This window comes from Kogia breviceps, chromosome 12 (genome assembly GCF_026419965.1).
Source record: "Kogia breviceps isolate mKogBre1 chromosome 12, mKogBre1 haplotype 1, whole genome shotgun sequence".
In the NCBI taxonomy this organism is placed as follows: domain Eukaryota; kingdom Metazoa; phylum Chordata; class Mammalia; order Artiodactyla; family Physeteridae; genus Kogia; species Kogia breviceps.
In genome coordinates, this window is record NC_081321.1 from 42,426,686 (window position 1) to 42,432,743 (window position 6,058).

Here is a 6,058-nt window from a genome sequence, read left to right on the forward strand (position 1 = left end):
TATGTAGAGGGTGGAGTAGACTTCTAAGGACTCCCAGAAATTCTGATACAGAAGAGGCCAGAGGATCTTGCAGTTCTCCTCACACCTGTGCTCCCATTCATCCATTTTAGCCTTTTCCATGTTCACATGGAAATTTAGAGGTTATTACAAAAATGGAATTTTAGAGGTTATTACAAAAATGTCCTCCTTAAGAATGATCCATGCATGATCTAGTGTGGAAGGATCTTGTCCCATTTTCCATGAAATGAATGGGAAAACTGAGGTCTGGGATTTGGGAAGGATTGAGCTACATTTTTTTTGTTTTAAGATTTTTTTGATGTGGACCATTTTTTTAAAAAAAGTCTTTATTGAATTTGTTACAATATTGCTTCTGTTTTATGTTTTGGTTTTTTGGCCACAAGGCATGTGGGATCTTAGCTCCCCAAACAGGGATCAAACCTGCACCCCCTTCACTAGAAGGCGAAGTCTTAACCACTGGACTGCCAAGGAAGTCCCTAGAGCTACACTTTGTTGCACATAAATTAACTTGCAAGGTTGTTGGCTGTCTTGTCATGGCACCTTGATTGGTGCATACCACATTTACCTTATGTTATAGTAATTTCTCTGTATATCCTTTTGGCTAATATATAAATAGGCTCTTTAATAGCAAGATCTGTGTCTGCCCTTCTTTGTGGCTCCCATAGTGCCTTGTTCTTGTTTACTAAGCGAAACAATGAACGGCCCCTAGAGATGTATAAGCAGAGGTTGGATGAATATCAATGAGGGGTGGAGTCCAGGGAATTGATGCACTGAATGAGAAGTTGGAGATATATCTCTAAGCACCTTTTTGGTTTTGAGGTTCTATCAGCCCATATATAAGAACCTGAGTTGGCTGTTTCTTTTCCTAGTTCTCCAGATATGCAGGGGTAAGACAGACACAAAGTGGAAAACCCCAAATTCCAAAGTAACTACTGCAGGTGGAGCTCTGTACAAGGCATTTTACACATCTGATCTCATATAATCATCACATTAACTGTTCCAGGTAGGCGTTATCCACATTTCGCAGATGAGGGCTCAGGAGGTGAGGTGTTTTGCTCCAGGTCACATGGTTAGGAACTATGACAAATTAAGTCTAGAGATCTCTAAAGCCGGTGATTGTCACAACAGCATGTTTCTACCAGTTTGAGAGATTTCCAAGGTTTCAGAAAGGCAAAGAATGAGTTGAGAAATGGGGAAAACAGGGAGAAGACATGGCTTCTAAATTTAGGGTTGGGAGAGAGATTCGGAACTCTAAGCTGGGGAAAAAAAATCCACTTTTATGAGAGTTAGAACAGGACATTTCTGCTCTTACTGATTATCTTACCTGATTATCAACAGACCTGGAGAAGGAGGGACAGGGACAGAGAAACCCAGAGGTCGGGTATTGAGCACTGGAATCTCTTGCCATAGGTTCTGGCATTGGGAGCTTGAGACATATGGGTGCCTATAGAATGCAGTCTTGGGAATTTCAGGCATTTCTCTTTCTGCTAGGAGGGTTGTTGGGAGTCTAGGGATGTCCAGGTTGTGGGTGTCCTATTCAGTGTTAGTGCTGTGCAGTAGAAATTCTTTTTTTTTTCCTAATAGAAGAATGTCTTTTTATTTATTTATTTATTTTATTGATTTATTTTGGCTGTGTTGGGTCTTTTAAAATTTTTTAAATTTTAAAAAATTTTTATTGGGCTATAGGGGGTGGGTTGGGAAATATCTCTGTAAGTTATGCCCTACTAGGGAAATGTCCATTCTAATTTTCCTGGGATAGCTTTCAGAGCTTTTTCTTTTTCTTGGAGCTGTTGCTCTTGCTGGCAGCAGCCTCTTCAGGTCCACTGCTGCAAGGCTCCTCCTTGGAAGAGAATTTCCTCTTTTTCTTGGGGACCTTCTTGTTTCCTGACTCTTCAGTGTCACTATCTGGTTCCTCTTTGAGGAAAGATTTCTTCCTCTTGGTAAGACTTCCACTGCCAGCTGTCTCTTCAAGATCACTACTAACCAGCTCCTCCTTGGAAAAAGATTTCTTTTTTGGGGGGCTTGGAAGAGACAGATGGGTGTTCCATTCCATTCTCCCGAGGAGCCTCCTGGGGCTTTTGCTTTTGCTTCTTTTTGGGTCTTGCACTTGTCTCCTCACATTCCTCCGGGGTCCTATTGCTGTTTTCTGAAGATGCCAGGGCAATCGCAGCCAGCCTTTTCTTTTCCTTCTTCAAGCGTTTCTTCTCCTGTTTCTCCAGCTTCCTAGTAATCGCAAGAGCCGCTTCCTCTGCCTGAACCATTGCCTCCTTCATAACACCCAGATTCTTTCATGGAATCTCTCCAGTCTCATAGGACAGCTGCTCCTCAACTTTTTCTCAAAGCTTCTCCCCAAATACACTGGTAGGTACCTCAGAGAAGCAATCAGTTCGTGAGGCAATACTGCATTTGTTTGTCAGGTATCAGGAGATGCAGCCTTTGTTCTTGGCAGCTGCTTGGGCAATGAAGGTAGAGTGGAAAATGAGTCCATATTTTGGAGTGTTACCCCTTGTCTTCAGGGCTCTGGAAAGTTGGTCCCTGTGCTGGGCCCATTGAATCACTCAGACACCAGGACTGGCCATCACTGCGTCAGGTCTTAGTTGTGGCAAGTGGGATCATTTTTGTTGCAGCACATGGGCTTCTCTCTAGTTGAGGCGCTCAGGCTCAGTAGTTGTGGCGCATGGGCTTAGTTGCCTTGCAGCATGCGGGATCTTCGTTCCCCGACCAGGGATCGAACCTGCGTCCACTGCGTTAGAAGGCGGATTCTTTACCACTGGACCACCACGGAAGGCCCTGTGCAGTAGAAATTTAATATGGGTCACATACATAAAGTCTTCTAGTAGCCACATTTAAAAAAGAACTAGGTGAAACTAACTTTAATAATATATTTTATTTAACCCAATATATCTAAAATATTATATCCCTTCAACATGCAATCAATATAACATTATTTTAATTTTTTTTTTTGGTGTTAAGTCTGAAATTTGTTATGCAGTTTGCAGTTGACAAATCTCAATCTGTACTAGCCACATTTCTAGTGTTTAGTAGTGGGGAATTCCCTGGTGGTCCAGTGGTTAGGACTCTGCACTTCCACTGCAGAGGACATGTGTTCGATCCCTGGTCAGGGAACTAAGATCCCGAATGCCACAAGGCCAAAAAAAAAAAAAAAAAAAAAAAAAAAAAAAAAAAAATCAAGTGTTCAGTAGTGGCATGTGGTGGTGGTCAGCATAGTGGAGTGCAGACTTAGAGCATGCCTCGAGCCTGGTTGGTCACGGGCAGCAGGATCTTTGCTGTTAGATCCAGACATCTTGGTTCCCACCCTTGATTCTTCTTACACCTTGACTTAGGAGTCCTTGTTCTTCTATGAGTATGGAGACATATTCCCAATTCCCACGGGTCAGAAGAATTGTGTATCTATTGCAGGGTATTTATTGCAGGCTCTGTGAAGTCCAGCTGCACAATAACTTCCACCTGCAACACTCTCCTTAAGCACCTCTTGCTGAGCTGCCAGTGACCTCCTGGCTGCTAAACCAGCCGTTTCCAGGGACACTTTCCCTGGCTTCTCTGCTACACCTGCCGCCACTGGCCTTTCTCCTTGACTCATCTGTCCCCAGTTGCCTCCTATCCCTCTGATAGATCCTTCTATCTTCTCCGTGACTCGGCACTCTCCATCCTCCCCTTCCATGTTGATGGTCTCCTGGGTGCTGTCCTGGGTCCTCTTGTCTCTTACTCTACATGCAGGGAGACCTGGGTAATCTATCTTCACTTGTATCACCTTTATTTACAAGGATCTTAAGTCTCTATCTCCAGCTCTAAACCCTCCTGAGCTCCGGACTTAAATATCTATCCAGCTGTCTACTGGAGTTTTCTCCTTTGAACGATCCCAAAGACATTGGGAATTCAACAAGACAGAACGGCACGAATCATCTTTTCCCTCAATGTACGATTTCTCCATTTGTATTATTAATTTGGTGAATGGCATCACTGGTTATCTGGTCATTGAAACCAGAAACCTGGGATCAACAGGACTCCTTCTGTTCAATTCCCTTATCTGATTATCAAGTCCCATTAATTCTGCATCCTGAAGAATTCTGCTTCTTCTCCTCTTGACACTACTTAAGTTCAGTGCTCACTGTTTTTGTTTTTTTGTTTGTTTTTTTGGCCTTGCCATGCGGTTTGCAGGATCTTAGTTCTCTGACCAGGGATTGAACCCGGGCCAGGGAAAGTGCCAAGTCCTACCATTGGACTGCCAGAGAATTCCCTAGTTCAGTGCTCACTGTCCTGGCCTGGGTTATTACAGTGGGTTCCTAACTGGTTTCTTTGAACTTTCATGATCCGGCAATAGAGTGTAAGCTCCTTGAGGGCAGGCATTCCTATCTGTTCATGCAGATTCCCAGTGCCTAGGACAGCACCTGGCACATAGTGGGCATTCAGTGAGTATTTGTTGAGGAAATGTATGAGTAAAGGTCTGGTGTCCGTCGTTCCAGCCTCACTTCCCACATCGTGTCTGATCCTCACTCAGCAGCCCTGAGCGCTGAGATTTCTGAGCGAGTTAGGTCTTTGCCGTCTTGTCCTGTCTGTCTGCACATGCTGGGCTCCCATGTACACACTGTTTAAGACTCAGCCCCCATATCGTCACCCACGGGAAGCTTTGTCTCCCGAGTCTTGGTTAATTAAGTACCTGTTCTCTGTGGTCCCACAGCATACTGTGCATATCTCTAAAGTAGCACTTACCTTGTTTTCTTCTATTTGTTGGTTTATGTTGACTGTGAGCTCTTTGAGGGCAGGGTTTTTGACTGTTCCATCTCTAGTCCCAGCAACTGACCCATAAAAAACACTCCATAAAGTTTTTTTGAATGAATGCATGAAATCTCTTTTTTTCTGTAAAGATTTTATTTTTCAGTTTTTTAAAATGTAGAGTATTTTGCTCATTTTCTTTTTCTTTTTTTTTTCTATTTTAAAATTAGTTTTTATTGGAATATAGTTGCTTGCATGGAATCTCTGTATCCCAACTGACCTCACATCTTGTTCTTTCAGGACACACAGGGCACTTCAAAGGTACTGGTAATGTTTTTAAAGCTGGTTAGTAAGTCCAATAATGTGCACTTTATTATTCTTTATTTCTTGTATATGGACATATATATCTTCTTTTGTATGTATGGAGGGGTTTTTTTTGTTGTTGTTGTTGTTTTTTGAGGTACGCGGGCCTCTCACTGCTGTGGCCTCTCCCATTGCGGAGCACAGGCTCCGGACGCGCAGGCTCAACAGCCATGGCCCACAGGCCCAGCTGCTCCGCGGCATGTGGGATCTTCCCGGACCGGGGCACAAACCTGTGTCCCCTGCATCGGCAGGCGGACTCTCAACCACTGCACCACCAGAGAAGCCCGTATGGAGTATTTATTAAAATAACTTAAAAAAATATTTTTGGAGGACTGGCCCTATGTGCCAGTTTCTGTACTGGACTTCAGGGACAAGAGATGTACAAACACAGAACCTACCCCCAAGCTGCTTATAGTCGAGAGAGAAGAAAAACTTGTGAACATGATATAGTGAGTTTTTACAAAGTGCTATCTGTAGTATCACAGAGGATAATGGGGGAAATCACAAAAGGCTTCACGGAGGAGTTATCTTTTGAGCTGAGGCGAAAGCATGTGTTCAGAGGCATGCAAGAGCAGTGCCTATTTCTGTGGAGTGCTTGTGTAAAACTGGACTCCAGGGTTCCTTAGGGTAGGATGGGAAATGGAAAGGCAGGTTGGTGAAGACCCCGACGGGCACACTGAATGATCTGCACATCGCATTCCTGTAGGTAATAGGCAGCCATTGTGGTTCTGTAAGTGGGGAGTGATATCTGGATTCATTCATCTCTCACCAAATACTGACACCTGAGTTCCTATCTGCTGCTACTTGGTCTGAGCCCATTCAGGTCCATCACTTTCTGCAAGAATACTGGGAAGCAGAGGGAGAGAGATGATCCCTTACAGGAGGGATACAGTAGTAGCAAGGCTGAGTTGCCAAATACTGCATGGTGAGGAGAAAGAACTCT

The 6,058-nt window shown here is 43.8% G+C and overlaps 1 pseudogene; it reads right to left on the minus strand.

Annotated features, from left to right (window-relative positions):
• Positions 1-1,759: 1,759 nt before the first annotated feature.
• LOC131766965 (nucleolar protein 56 pseudogene) lies at positions 1,760-2,713 on the minus strand (annotated as a pseudogene).
• Positions 2,714-6,058: the final 3,345 nt, after the last annotated feature.